The 15741-nt window shown below is 49.6% G+C and overlaps 1 non-coding gene across 1 annotated transcript; it reads right to left on the bottom strand.

Annotated features, from left to right (window-relative positions):
* Positions 1 to 15: 15 nt before the first annotated feature.
* On the bottom strand, positions 16 to 156 carry LOC132651590 (small nucleolar RNA SNORA48). Its single transcript, XR_009589178.1, has one exon. It is a non-coding gene; the product is annotated as a small nucleolar RNA SNORA48 (small nucleolar RNA).
* Positions 157 to 15741: the final 15585 nt, after the last annotated feature.

Genomic DNA, 15741 nt, shown 5'->3' on the forward strand with positions numbered 1-15741 from the left:
TTCGATTTGATTTTTTTATGAGTCCTAGACATAAGACAGCTTTGGCCATCGAGCCAGGCATCAAGCTAGGATGAGCAAAGGGCTGCCACCTACTCTGCCCCTGACTGATACAAAAACACCACCAAAGATGTGTCTCTTTGCCCATTGCCAGGCGCTCTCTTGTTTGTTTCTTCTTCTTTGTTATTAAGAGCCATTTTATTTTTATCTTCCCCCCCACATAATATTCTTATTGATTATTTGAGAATTTCACATCATGCACTTCGATCACACTCACCTCACAGTCCCTCCCATCTGACACGCGATAAGGAAGACGCCTCCCCCCCCCCCAGGTTGTAAGAAATATGGTCTATTTTCAGTCTGAGGTGTGTTTAGAGCTCCCCAGAGAATCACAGATAATCAGGAGGCACTAGCCGTCTCCCACATCTTCCCTAGCTGGGAGCTGCTTGTCTGGGCTCTCAGTTCATCCTAGGCTGTTTCCCCCATAAATATTTGCATCTCTGCCAAGAAGGGCTCTCAGACCTGCAGTGTCAGGTCTCCCATGGGCTTATTAGAAACATTCTGGCCCAGGCCACCAATTAAGGCTTCTGGAGGAAGAACCAGACTATAAGAGTTTAGTCCCCAGAGGCTTTGCCCCTTGAGAAGCCTAGATTATAAATCCAAGTTGACAGTTTGGGATGGAATCCCTGATTCTTAGAGCCGACCAGTAGATGTCACCCTAACACTGGTCACCAGATCTCGCCCGGCCCTGTCTGCGTGGCTGGTGAAGGTCTCAGGTACCTCCGAGGGGAATCTCAGGGATCACCTTGCCTGTCCATGCCCCTGGGTGGTCAGCTGTCTTGAAGGAGGGAGATAAGGAGGGCACAGTTCATGTTTGGCGTTCAAGGAAGGATCTAGGAGACAGCCTGTCCTTGACAACTCTCGAAGGTCAGAGACTCTAAGAAGGGCGTTGTGCTGGAAGCTGAGGACTGGACCTGAGTTCTGATCCCATCCTAGGCCACAGCTTGCACCTCCAACACTGTTGTGGGGGCCCTGGTGGTCTAGATCTTGGTGCTGTGATGTAATACCCTGACAGAACGCAATGTAGAGAAGAAAGGGGTTGTGTGGCTTACAGTTGTAGATTATAGTCCCTCGTTTCAGAGAAGTCAGGGTGGCTGGAACCCCAAGCAGCTGCCCACAGCACATCCACCAATAGCAGAGAGACATGATTGCATGGGTGCTCAGGTACCTCTCTCACTCAGGACACAAACCCAGAGAATGGGGCCACCCGATTCCAGGCTGGGGCTTCCCATGTCAATTAACACGGCCAAGACAGTCTACCACAAACAGGTCCACCGTCCAGCCTGATATAGACAATCCCTCACCGAGGCTGAGTTTCCAGGTAAAACTGTCGATTTGACAACCAGAACCAACCATCACATTCGGTGTCCTCAGTCAGAAGGCAGCTCCGATCACACCAGGGTGTGCTAGACAGGCGGGGGTTCTGCAGAGCCTACAGCATCAGTGGTATTTGCTGCTGCTGGTTGTACTGGGATGGCATGCACTTTTTACACAGTCACCCTCACTGCACACCTACTAAGCATGAACTGCTTTGACCAGGCTGGAGCTGGAGACACGGCAGCCCTCTCGGTTGGGTTTTACCGGGAAGCTGTTTGGGACATGAGTAAGCCTGCGAGGGGGTGGCTGTGGAAGTGCAGTGGCTCTGGCTGGCCTCCTGACAATCTCAAGGTGAACCCTTGGGACTCTGAGGACACAGATCTCCAGCTACTGCTAGCATGCTCAAAGCACGGGCGCTGGCTTCTTCCCTAGGTGCTGCTCAGGCATCTATAGAAAGTCCTTTGATGGCATCTCCACAGAGACATTTTAAGATTTCAGTTTCCTATAAGGACCGAAATGGGTCTGGTTTGCTGGGGCGTGTGACTCTTTCCTGGGGAGATAGGAACAGACATGGCTGTTCACCCCACATGACACAGCACTGGCAAAGCAAACCATTCTTTACGTGTGCATGGGTGTTTTCCGTCATGTATGTTGCATACCATGAGAGCATGAGAAGGCCAGAGGAGGGGGTAGGATCCCATGGAACTAGAATAACGATGTTGAGCCACCATTTGAGTGCTGGGAATTGAGCCAGGGTCCTCTGGAAGAGCAGCCAGTATTGACTGCTGGGCCATCTCTCTAGTCCTAATTTTCTCATTTCTATTCAATCTAGGACACCAGCCCCATGGGATGGGAGGCTCACATTCAGTATGGGTCTTCCCACATAATTAACTTAATCTAGAAAATCCCTTACAGACATGCCCGGAGGTGGCTTGGGGCAAGCTGGAGGGTGGGAAGCAAGAGAGTAAGGCAGGAAGACAGGCAAGGCCCATGAGCATAGTGATGTCTGGGTAGTGAAGTGGGTGAGGTCTGGGCCATCCAGTGCTTTCTTTGACCTCTTTGGGTCAGATAAACATCCTAAGAGCACAGTTAGGTTCGGCACTTGACCCACTGAGAAGACAGAGCTTCAATGAAGGATTTACCTCCATATGATTGGCTTATGGGAATGTCTGTGGCATTCACACCCCTGGCACCCTGGGCCTTGGCCTCCCTCTGTAGTCAGCAGCTCATCTCAGTAGAGGTCCACGAAATACAGACTTAGGGAAAAGTCACAGGACAGCTTGGGACCCTCACCAAGGAAACCTCCCACCCGACCCTGACTTCACCCCGGGAGGTGGGTCCCATCACCTGCCATGCAGGTGTCTGGGTGACTAGCTGCTTTCCTCAAGCTGACACAGGGTGTAAGTGGAGGAGATGTGGAAAGGGAGGAAGCCCCTTACCCTGGGACTGGACTACCTTTCCTGCTGAGAGTCATGACACAAGAACCCAGCTGATAAGCCAAAACAACCTGCGCAACAATGCGTGTTTTCCTAAAGCCAACAGCAAGGATGCTGGAAAACAGCAACAAGGTAATTCATGCTCGCCTCCAGCCAGAACACCCCTGACCTTGAGCTTGATGCTTACAATCTCGTTTATGGATCTTCAGGAAAAATAAGGCCAGTGCATGTATTTTTACTTAATTTAATTTTTTTTTTTTTACTTAAACATTAAGCTTATCTTAATTTAAACCTTGTAAATTGCATCCTTAAAGGGATACGGCTCAGAAAGACACAAGGCACATAGAATCACCTTTGTGGAATTACACCAGTCTTGTAGTAGACCATTCATGGCACAGAAAATATCTAACATTCCTGAGGTCTGTAGATAGCTCACTCAATGCTAGTTATGTCAGTTAGCCAATCACTTTGTAACAAGCTTGCCCTTGCTGAATGTCACCCATCATGTAACTGCTAAGCTGGAAATTCCAGGTCCTTGCCCAAACCCCAATAAAAACGCTGCCTTGCATCTGCTTGAGGCTCTCCTCTCTGATCCACTGTGTTGGTGATAGTGGAGAGACCGAGCTTAAGCCTTGAATAAAGTTCTTTGCTCTTGCCTACGTGGTCCGGCTCCTGGTGGTCTTTGGGGACACTAACAGAAAGAGGCCAGGATGGCTGTGTTTCAGGGACCTAAGTGGACATTAGCTTTGCTGACCTATTGGCCTCTCTGTACAAGTGAGGGTGATAGACTTGACTTCTAAGCCAGTGTCCTGCTATCAGTGACATCCCTGTGACATTTAACGACAAGCAATGAGGCCTAAATGTTAGCAGTTGTGTTTGGGGGTGGGCGCAGGCTGGAGATGAATGAGCACCACTTTCACAGTGCTGTTTTTGTGAAATAACTTTCTTCCATGGTGGTAGGGGGAGGAGTCGAGTGAGGCTATCTATGGGTGCAGGTCTGAAGACTGGGGACTACGGTAGCTAAACTTGGTTGTCAACTTGACCCACTGAGAAGACAGAGCTTCAATGAAGGATTTACCTCCATATGATTGGCTTATGGGAATGTCTGTGGGACTCTTTTTTTTTTTTTTTTTAATTGCTGATTGATGTGGAAGGGCTCCAACCACTTCGGGTGATGTCACGCCTGGCTAGGTGGTGGGTCTGGGCTGTATGAGAAAGTGAGCAGAGTTCCTCCATGGCCTCTGCTTTAGTTCCTGCCTCCTCGTTCCTGCCTTGGCTTCCTTCGATGATGGACTGTACCCCATAAGTCAAACGAACTTTTTCCTCCCAAAGCTGCTTTTGATCATGGTGTTTTATCACAATGATAGAAGCCAAACTAGGACAAGGGTCCCCTGGGGACCCAGCATTGCTGATCACAGTCCCAGGACAAGCAGACACAGACACCTGAGGTCCCATGTAGCAGCTTTTTCTGTAGTTGGCCTCTGAGCATCCCTTCTCTGTAGAAGACTTGCAGGTAAGAGTCCAAGCACTGTAGACAGGGCACCCAGGGCAGATTGGTCCAGTGGTGCCAGGCGACGATGGCTCCTGCATGACCCTGAGCCACACATCCCCACTTTGCAGCCTCGCTGGTGCGTGGCGGATAATGAGACTACCTCACTGAGAGTGAGGATCGTACCAGAATTGCCTCCTGGCTTGTGATCTCTTACTGTTAGGGGAGTCTGGGTCACAGGCTTAGGGATTTGATGACAGGGCTACTAGCCCAATTGTGGCTCAGCTCATCCTGAAGTCCGTGGATCAGAGCCCGCTCTCCCAAACCTCTGACCATCTCCACTTGGGCTAGAACTTAACAGGACTCCACCTAAGAGTCCAATGCTGGAACTAGGGGCACAGCCTTTCAGATACCCAGATCAGACAGCTCTAAGAGTCTGAGCTCATGGTCTCCAGGACTGCAGCCACTCAGGCTGCGGAAGCAGGCAGAGCGCCTCCTGCCGTGACCATCTGCAGACATGTGCCTCTGCACAGCTTATAAGTGCCTTTGGGAGCTGGGAGAGGGATGAACAGAGGTCCACCATCTGTCCCTCTCTGTTCTCGGGGAAGCTTCGGAGCTGCCAGCTAGGCCAGAATGTCTGGCTGTTCCCCTCTCGGGGGATAGTCCAACATCAGTCTGTAAAGCTGGCTCCCACAGCTGTGACGGGGCCTCCAGGGGACCTGCAGGCCTCTGGCTGATCTTTGCTTTAGAAGACAAGCATGCTGATTATGGAGAAAGGGAATACGCACCCTTCTCCCTCCGGTCTGCCTCCCTTTACAGAGAGAAGCTGCTTCTGAGCAGCTTCAGGCTGAATGATGGCTAAGGAGGTTCTGGGGCAGGGTACCACAGCTTTGTGGCCTTAAGATAATTGCACAGCTCACCAACTGGGCAAGCCAACTGGTGGCATTGACAGAATGTACCAAAGGGGAGGTGTAGCTGCCAATTCCAAGCCCCTCCACCACTTGGACAGCTTGCTCCCATCCCTCTGTTGAAACCCTCCCCGTTTCCTTGCCTCCTGCCCATAGGAACTGCCTGATAAGTCCTGCAGCTTCCTTAAGCCCTCCAGGCCTCTGCAACCTTGTTCCTCCTATCTCTCAGCTCCATCCTGGAGTGTTGCAGTTTCTCTGTGCCCTCCTGGGCTTCTCCCTTATCTCACCTCCCACTTGGAGCTTATAGAAACTCCCCGCAGTGGGGTTCATTTTGCATCTCTTTTTCTCTTCCTCCACAGACTCAGATTTTGTTAAAGCCTCACTCTGTAAACAGCTTGACCCCGGTACGGTTCAGTGGCCAAGACTGGCATGCCTGATTTTCGATGGTGGCAACTTCTGCCATTGCACAAACAAATGACCTGAAAATATTTTTATATCTAAACTTACTTCTCTCCTCCTATTTCTCCCTATCTACACCTGTCTGAGATAGCTCGTACATACAGATGTTTAACATCCAAGAGACTCCCACCTCTCCCCAACAGCCCATCCTAATAGGGTTGGGAAATTCTTCTAAAGCAGGCCGCCATAGGCCAATTCTTTCCTTTTCAACTCCCCGATCCATCGCTCCTTCACAGCTACTCTGCAGTGACTGTTTTCTCTATGACCTAAAGAAAGATTACTGGAAAAAGTGGCCAGAAACTTAAAGAGGTTACCCATATTGGTCCTGAAAATATCTTGGGACAAATCTGGGTCATCCTAATTGCATATCAGCTACTGAATAACGCTCTACCTGGCCGCTTTGCAGAGTGGTGGTTGTGTGTCCCTCCAGCGTCAAATTCACTGGACTTTCTCACCTCACTATCACCCCTTAACTGTCTCCAACCCCTCTCTTTGGTATTACAGGCTGCTTTAACTCCTTAGAGACACACTTTTCAGACACACTGAATTCCTCAGACTGTAACACTATGCTGACCCTGAACACTGACCCTGAACACCCAGCCCTCATGTCTGAACTTTCACAATGTCTCAGTCCTCTGCGGCCCTCAAGTTTACCACTGCCTACTTGCTGGGTGGCCTGGGGCTTGTTCCCTGGTGTTCCCTTTCCAAGAATTAGGAGTGGTACCCAGTGAAGAAGCTTTGCTGGTTCCCATCACAGGGTTTATAGTGGTAAAGCATTGGAAAGGAGTGGTTTAGGTCTTACCCCTTCTTGCAGCCCTGGGAATAACTGCTGGTGTTAGTCATTGGAGTGGCAGGACCGACTGCTTCCCCAACGGTTATCAATTTTCCTCTCAGCTCATCCTGGATCTCCAATGGATGGCTCAGACCACCGTCACCCTCCTGGGCCAAATGGACTCAGCAGCGCCAGTATTAGAGCTACAAAATCGACAAGGATTAGATTTACTAACAACAGAGAGACGTGGTTTTTGTCTTTTCCTCAGGGAAGAATGTTGCTTTTATGTGTTAACCAGTCAAGTAGAGTAAAAGGTAAGATCCAGCAACTCCAGAAAGATCTCCAAAAACTTATAAAAACAGCTCCATGCTTCCGGCCAGTAGATCATTGACAGGTTGGTAAGAAACTTACCCCCTTCTCTCTTTCTTAATCCTGCTAATCGCACCTTGCCTCATAAATGTCTAGATTTCTTCAACAGCAGACCCAAAAGATTTCTAACCAGATTTTTAATTGGTTGCTTTGACGGGATTAATGGCTCCTAGCTAGGAAGCCAGAAGCCCGAAACTCCCGATTATACCCTGACAGCAAAGAACAAACTTGCCCCAAGGATCTTGACACCACCAGTCAGTAGGAAGTGGTGTAACAATAACATCACCTCATTTTCAACACCAAGTTGTTTATTAATAATAAACAGAAAAGGGGGATGCATGGTAAAAGGGCCAAGAAAACATCCAGACCCTGACTTGACCTGAGACCAGGGCCAAGGAAAAGAACCCCACCAACTCCTGAGCTCACCCCAAGATTAGGCCACAGTAATCCACCAAATCCTAGGCTATTCTGGAAAGCTCCACCCTCCGTGCCCCCCCCCGAAATCTTATATAAACCCCACCTTCTGCTCAATTCTCTGCTGCTTCTCTCCGGAGCAGAGGCAGCCACCCACCCATGTTTCTCCCAATAACACTCTTGTGTGAGTTTTGTGTGGTGTGTCTCGATGGCATTCCTGCCAGGATGTCTTTCCCCTCAGAGCTGTAACACCTACAACAGCTCCCCCTGGTGGACCCTTCCTGGAATGTAGAGAGGCCTGCCTTCCCTGTCCCACGCCTCTCTGCCATCTCACCAACTCTTGGTCCTTGTGTCCTTCCAGCTACTAGCCCTGGTCAGTAGTTTCCAGAAAGCCACTTGGCTGGCAGCTTTTTTTTTTTTATTTTCTTCTGTGGACAGAGGGACATGGGCAGCCCCATGTCAGGAGGGAACTCTTAGGTGTGTACCAGTGCAGGTTGAGCCAGCTTCCTAGCAGGGTGGCCTTGCCTCTTGCCCAGACAATAGTGAGCAGTGTTTGCAGGCTATCTTGGTTGTCACAACTCAGGGAGGGAGTGGGCCCGGCATCTAGTGGGGTAAGATCACCAGGGACACAAGCCAATCATGTACACTCAGCTCTCCACTACAGGAAGGTCCCCATCGGGTGGGCTGCAAACCAGCCTTGCCCCTGAGGGTGGAAATGTGTAGCCTCTGCAGGTCTCCTCCCCTGTCTACAAGCCAGGGAGCAGCTGAGAAGCTTGAGTATGGGCAAACCAAAGATTTCCCGGGGCAGGGTGTGGAGGAGGACTGAATCCACCCCAAATCGGCATGGGCTGGGGTTCTGCCTTGTCATCTTCAGTGAGGGAACCTGGCTAAAGCCTGGGGTGGCAGTGGGCTCAGCTGATAAAGTGATGTAAGATGCAAACGCTTGACCAGCTCCTGCCCTGGAAGCTGCAGATGGAAGGATGCAGTAAGGCCCCAGGCACAAGGTTGTGGGATGAGCCAGGAACACCAGCAAAAGGGTTTATGGAGTATGGAGTTAGAGATCAGATGAAAACTTGTTGAGTGCAGGGAGGGAGGGAGAGAGGGAGAGAGGGAGAGAAGGAGAGAAGGAGAGAGAGAAAGAGAGAGAGAGAATAGTCTGTAGTGATAGACCCTTCTCATCCATTTCCCCTTCTTTCCCCTCTGACCTAGAATACAGACTAGAATACTGGCTGGTGCTTCAGAAACTTCAAGTAACACAGAGGAAGCTGATACCAGAACCAAGGAGAGGGAGAATGAGCTGGGTTCAGGTGACAGGGTGACAGTCTATGTGCTGAATTACTTTTCATGAGAGAGAAGTAAATTCTTGGGTGGCGTAAGCCAGTTAACTATTATTTGTGAATTAAAAATTTATCCTTTGTGAAGCAGCAGCCAGCATTCAGTGATGGCTAGTTTTGTGCCTGGTGCTGTTCTAAGGACTTGGCTTTGTCTTTTAAAATCCATCTCATGCCAGGCAGTGGTGGTGCACACCTTTGATCTCAGCACTCGGGAGGCAGAAAAACAGGTAGATCTCTGAGTTTGAGGCCAGCCTGGTCTATAGGGTGAGTTCTAGGGCAGTTCAGACTAATCAGAGAAACTCTATGTTGGAAAAAAAAAAAACCCCTATGCCAATATTGTTGTGATATATAATTTAAGTACCTTATCTCTACTGAGGACTGGAGATACTGGAGATAGCAAGTGATTCACACAGGAGCACATAGATGTAGGGCCCAGGTTTTCACCATGATACCAGTCCAGGCTGCTCAGGAGCTGGAAGTCCTCCTGCATTCATCTTTTGAATCCTGTTCTCTCTCTCTTCTTTCTCTCTTTCTCTCTCTTCTTTCTTGCTCTGGTGGTTTGAATAGGTATGGCCCCCATAGACTCATGTGTTTGAACTCTTGACTCATAAAGAGCGGCACTATTAGGTGGTATGGTCTTATTACAATAGGTATAGCCTTGTTGGAGGAAGTGTGGATCTGAGGTCTCCTAAGCTCAAGCTATGTCCAATGACACAGTGAGATCTCCTTTGGCTGCCTGTGGATCAAGATGTAGAACTCTCATCTCCTTCTTCAGCACCACATCTAGCATGCACACTGTCTTTCTTTCCGCCATGATGATAATAGACTAAACCTCTAAAACAGTGAGCCAGCCCCAATTAAATGTTTTCCTTTATAAGAGTTGCCTTGGTCATGGTGTCTCTTCACAGCAATAAAACCCTAACTGAATCACACCTGAACTTTCTAACAAAGGTTGACTATATCTCAGCCACCATAGAAACCTTTTCTGGGAACTACCAGTTGCAGTCCAGTTGCAGACTGGCCAGTGCCTCCCTTAGGTCTGTGGTCCTCTGGGGCTGGGGGAAGCTGGTCTGTTTTCCACAGAAAAGCAGAACTCCTGTCTAGGACAGAATGTGACAGAGGCTCTTGAAGTCAGCCAAGTGGGGAGCACTGAGGATCTTGTTCCAGGGCTCAGGACTTGAGTTACCTGACAGAGTGTGTGTAGCAGTATGTTTGCGCTTTGTCCAGGAAGAAGGGCAGAGACGGCTGCTGAACTGTGGTAGAGGCCAGGCTGTCTGTATGAGGTCTGTAACAGGGCACAGTTCTTTCAGAGCCTCATAGAACAAAGAGGAGCTGAGGGCAGGCATAAGCAGTGGATGACTGACAGGCACAGGGTTCAATAGAGTTAGATTGTATGGATGAGTAATAGATGATAGACAGATGGTGGTAGGTGGATGAATGGATGCATGGATAGATGGATGGATGGATGGATGGATGGATGGATGGATGGATGGATGGATAGAGGGTAGATGGATAGACAGATGGGCAGATGGATAGATGAGTGGAACTAATTGATGGGTGAATGAATGGATAGATGGAGGAATGGATGCATAGACAGATGGATAGATGATGTCCTAGTTTGCTTTCTATTGATGTGATAAAGACCACAACTAAAGACAACTTGGAAAGGAAAGAGATTATTTAGCTTGCACATCCCCATCACAGTCTGTCATTGAGGAAAGTCAGGGCAGAAACTCAAGACAGAAACCTGGAGGCAGGACTTCTCAGCCTTCAGACCCATGTGCTCAGTTCCTGATGTGGAGTAAGAAAGTGGGTCCCCAGTGAGCTGTTCCTTTTTTATTAGCATTTTGAGGCCACCAAGGTGCCCTATGATCAGATCCACTAGAGGAGCCATGTATTGGGGGTAACAGAAGAGCATCCTGAGTCTGTGGGGGAAAAGGGGTGAGGTAGGCAGGGTTAGACATCCCCATATCAGCTCTATATACAAAGTGCATGTGCACAGGCTGCCTGCCTGCTTTTCTATCTATCCATCCATCTAACAAGCTAATAACAAGGTAACACATTTTCACTCCACATCAGGAACCGAGCATATAGGTCTCAATGCTGAGAAATCCTCTGCCTGTAAGGTCCACCCTGTGACCAGGGCTGGGGCCATAGCCGGTCACGTGGGTGCAGGAGCTGCAGCTTGCTCTAGTCCTGGGTTTGCTGCAGCTACACTGTGACCTGGGGCCAAGGGTTTGATTTCTCTGAACGTCAGCTATTCACCAAATGCTGGGCTTCCTCACTATACTCTCTGGGAGGGAAGGTGTGTGGGAGGGAGCATCAGGATCAAAAGGAGCCACATGCTCTGGACATTGTATAGCGTTTGGAAAAATGAAGGATTTTATCACTCTGTTCCCCCTTATAAGTTATGAAACTGGAAAGATGGTGATACTGATGGAGATGACATCAGTGCTGTCCATCCCTGCGTGCTGATTGTGTCCTGACACTGGGACACCAGGCAGAACATACTGTACGCACCACTCCATCCTATCCCACAATGCCCCAAAGAGTCACAGTTATTATTTCTGCAGATGGAGATGAGAAAACAGGCTCCCTGAGGGAAATTTGTACCTGCAGGCCCTAAGTCTTCCTCCTTGTCCCCTGACTTCAAGTTCCCAAGGGCTGAGGGTAGTACAGGACTTTCATTCAGCTCCAGTGAAGGTCTCCTGGAAAGCTGTGCTTTCTGGCCATCACTCTCCCCAACGAGCAGGGTGCAAAAGAATGACCCTAGGTTTGATACAGAGATTTTCCTTCCAATAGCCCAACAGATATGGGTTGAGGTCCCAGCTTTACCTTTGTGTCCCTATCCAAGACCCTTTGAGAGAGGGCTCTCTTTACTCTGAGGATAAGGGCTGCATACTAAATTGTAGACAAATGGTTCCACCCAAGTGTGCTGTGGCACCTCAGAGCAGACATACCTGTGGGCTAGGGGCAGGGCCGTAGTGAGTCCCAGGCGAGGGTATGGGGAGTCTGTGCAGGGCGACTGGACCCTGAAGGCGAGTGGACAGGAAGGGGCCCAGCACCAATCATATGTTCCCTGCACTCCCAGGGAATGTGGTTCTGATCCACAATAGCAGAGTGAATTTCTAAGCCTGGATATTGATTTTTTTGGGGGTGCCTGAAGGAAGCTTTCCTGGTGAGCCCAATGGCCAGTCATTTCTGGAACCTCACACAGAAAGCTTCCTGTCACCCCTGCCTTCTCCAGGTCGCCAGGGATCACTACTGCCCTGGCCAGCCATACAAGCCCCTGAGAAGCCTGGCCTTGAGCTATTGCTGCACACCTCACTGGGGACCAGACCCAAAGGAATGTTTTAAGCCAGAAAGGCAGGAGCCTGGAGGGAGTGCAGGGAACAGGTAGTGGTCATGGTGACTCTGGGAGCCTCCAGCTAGCTCCTCTCATACCTTGCCTTGTTAGGTGGGCATCTCTGGACAGCCCCATCCCTGATCCTGGGGACATTTACCAGCCATTTCCTACCTCTCCTCATCATACAGATTCAAAGGAGATGGCTCCTGGTTAGGCCCTGCAGTTCCTGGGGGTGTCCTTCGTTTGCTTCCTAGATACTGTGGGTCCTGGGGAAAATCCTCCATTCTGATTCAACCTTAGGAGGATGCCACTGAGAGGGAAGCAGAGGCCTGGCCATCCCATCCCGGGCCCAGTTCCTTCCATGATGCTTTTAGCCTGGAGGCTGCCACTATCTCACCACCCTGCAAGGGCTGCAGACTGCAAGGCTGGAAGATGCCCAGCTGGGCAGACTGCCCTCCTTCATGGGGGCAGAGGAGGGAGAGGCACCAGCAATCACCAAGATTAATTGGTGAACACGGGCTTGTTCCAAAATTGGAGAGGAAGTAGGTCACTCTTGGAGGCCCCGGTCAAAAGCAAGCACATGCTACTTGTGAGTCTGCACGTGTCACTAGTCAATGGGGAGAAGCTTCCCGAAGCCACTGGGAAGCAAGTTTGAGAGGCAGTCTAACATCTAAGATTGCGGTGGAAGACAAAGTGCCAGGCACCCAGGGGGGAAGGGATCAGCGGCAAAGGTATCAGGCATTCTTGCTTGCCTGATACGTTCCCAGGGCCACCTACCTTGAGTCGGTTTAAAGATACATAGCCGGACAAAGACATAGATGATGGGAGGACAGAAAATGACAGACAAGTGAAAGATAAGTGACGGGTTAAGGTGCAGGAGAGACGGACTTGGTCCCTCAGTGGGGAGGTCTGTGAAGCCACAGTGCAGAGAAGCACAAAGTAGTGCTGTCGTTCCTCTAGTTGGGTGTGGCTACAGCCATCTTGAGTCTCTGCTGCTGCGATGTCCCTCACTAGGCCCTCATGAGATTGGGCATGCTTACATTTCCTTTGGGTTTTGTGGGTGCAGGGTGCTCACAAATATCCGGAGCCTCGTGAAAGCCTCACAAAGCCCCTGACACCCTGAAATGACCTGTTAAGTCACTGATGGATGCAGATGAGGTGTCTTGCTGGCATAGCTGCCTGTAGGTCACCCTCTGGGACTCCCCACTCGTGTAGCTGCTTGATTTGCTGTTCCTAATAAACTCACTGGCTCATCAAGCTAACCTTTAATGGGACCTTTTCCTTGGTCTGTGGGTACCCTCCCTACCTGGACTGGCTCCAGAAAATGTCACATTAACACACAGATGACAAGAACATGTGGCCCTTTTTGCAGCACCAGGCTTCAGGCTCGGCTGGATCTAGGGACTCAATAGCATCTTAGGGATTTATCTCCCTGCCCTCTTGACTCTGCTTCTGTCCCATTAGTCCTCTGGGGCACAACAAGCTGCTCGCCTGTGGCTCAGGGACTCTGGCCACCCAGAGGATGGCCAGTGAGGTAAAAGTTTATCTCTCACTCCTGTTCTTAAAGAAGCCACTGGATTGTCCCTGTCTGACTCCGGTTGGGTCTTCCCCCATTGCTGAACTGACTGTGCTACAGGTAAAAGATGGTGGAAATGGTCTCACTGTTGGTAGAAGGCAGAGCTCTTGATGGCCCCCAGGGCACAGATAAGAGAGAGGACTCTACGTACTCTGTGGACAGAGGATGAGTGGGGACAGGTAGATGATTGGGCAAGGCAGGTACCAACCAGAAACCAGAAGATGCTCAAGGGTTGTGACAAGTGTCCATCTGCTGCCCATGGTTGCTTGAGTGTTTTCTTGGGTCCCTGCTATCATTATTTGGGTCCTGTATCTGGATTCTCTGGCGGAATGGAAAAGATAACATGAATATATGCTATAAAAGGAAACTCCCTAAACTGACTCACAGCACAGGCAGCCCAACAATGGCCACCTGCAATCTGAAGAGTCCGAGAACCTGGTACCCACTCAAGCACGAGGCTGGACACCTCTGCAGCCCCAGTTTGGTGCTGACAACCTGGAGGATTCCTGGAGAGTTCTGGTCTTTAATCCATGGTGGAACTGGAGGCTAAAGAGTGTGGTGGCAGCAACGGTGTGACAAACACACTGAAGAGATGCTAGGCTGGCAAGCAGTTAACAAAATTCCCTGGGATCTCTCAGCTATCTGGGATGCAGCAGGAAGCTGCCATCCACTCTAGGACAGAAGTTTCTCCCTTCCTGGACCTGTCTTCTCAGAGATGACCAGAGATGTGTCTTTTAGTCCATCCCAGATTCTGTCAAGTTGACAGTTAAGATGAACCACAGCTTTCTTCTTCTTCTTCTTCTTCTTCTTCTTCTTCTTCTTCTTCTTCTTCTTCTTCTTCTTCTTCTTCTTCTTCTTCTCCTTCTCCTTCTCCTTCTCCTTCTCCTTCTCCTTCTCCTTCTCCTTCTCCTTCTCCTTCTCCTTCTCCTTCTTCCTTTTCCTCTCCCTCTTCCTCTCCCCCTCTCCCTCTTCCTCCTCCTTCTCCTCCTTCTTCTTCTGGGTCAGAGTTTTTCTGTGTAGGCTTTGTTGTCCTGGACTCTGTTTGTAGACCAGACTGTCCTTGAACTCATAGCAATCCACCTTCCTCTGCCTCCCTGAATGCCAGGATTAAAGGCATGTGCCACCATGCTGGCTGGTTCTTTTTAATAGAGAGTTTTGAAGACCTTAGTAAGGGCTGACAGAGGGCTTTTGTCAGTCACATATTCCATGACTATTTTCTTATGGTTCATGGCTTGCCTTACTTTCTTTAAAAACTGTTTTATGTGTGTGGATGTTTGCCTGAATGTATGTTTATGTACCACATGTGTGCAGTACCCACAAAAGCCAGAAGAGGGTGACAGACCTCCTGGAAATAGAATTACAGATGGTTTTGAGCTGTCTTTATGAGGCTGGGGACTGAACTCAGGTCCTCTGGAAGAGTAGCCAATGCTCTCAATCCCCAAACTATCTCTCCTGCCCATTTTCTTAATGATGCCTTTTCATTAGTACATGTTTGTAATTTTTAATAATCTCAAATTTGACTTTTTTTTTTTTTTTTTTTTTTTTGGTATGTCCCATCAAAGAAACATCTTGACTGTCATGGCTTTGAGAAGACTGACATGTCAAGCTTCCACATTTAGGTCCATACTGTGTTGACTTTGAGGCAGAGTGTCAAGTGTGGTGAGGTGGATTCTAGTTCTTCCAAGTGGACATCCGGCAGAGCTCAGTGCAGCCTGAGCTCTGCTGCTGCAGCTGGGTAATCCTTCTGCTTTCCAGCTTCCATCCACACTGGTGAGGACTGAGATGGCTGGCCCCTCTGAAACAGAGGGAGGGAGAAGGTTAGATTCCCACTGTGAGGCATGAAGAGGTAGGGCTGGGAGGGCAGTCCTGATTAGCTTTTATTGTCAGCTTGATATAACCTAGAGTAACCTGTGGAAAGGGAACCTTAATTATAGAATTGCCTCGATCCCTTTAGCACCCATTCCTTGGTCCTGTCTGGTATGCTGAAGGCTTCCTCACATGTCAGCACTCCAGGACTTCAGGCTGTGTGGTTTGGTATGCAACCTGTACAGGGGTGTCCCAGCTCCCTTGCAAACCTGGCTTGGTCTGAATATCCCTGGAAGTCCCTTGTCCATCTCCCTTCTTCTAGGTAGCCACTCAACACACTCTGACCACAGTGAGCAGAACTGCTGGTCCCAGGCCCTGGTCACATGGGGTGGGGTGTCAGGACAGAGTCCACCCTTAATGCCCTGTTGCTGAACCCAGGTGCCCAGGCATGTGGTGAG

Source organism: Meriones unguiculatus, chromosome 1 (assembly GCF_030254825.1).
Source record: "Meriones unguiculatus strain TT.TT164.6M chromosome 1, Bangor_MerUng_6.1, whole genome shotgun sequence".
NCBI lineage: Eukaryota > Metazoa > Chordata > Mammalia > Rodentia > Muridae > Meriones > Meriones unguiculatus.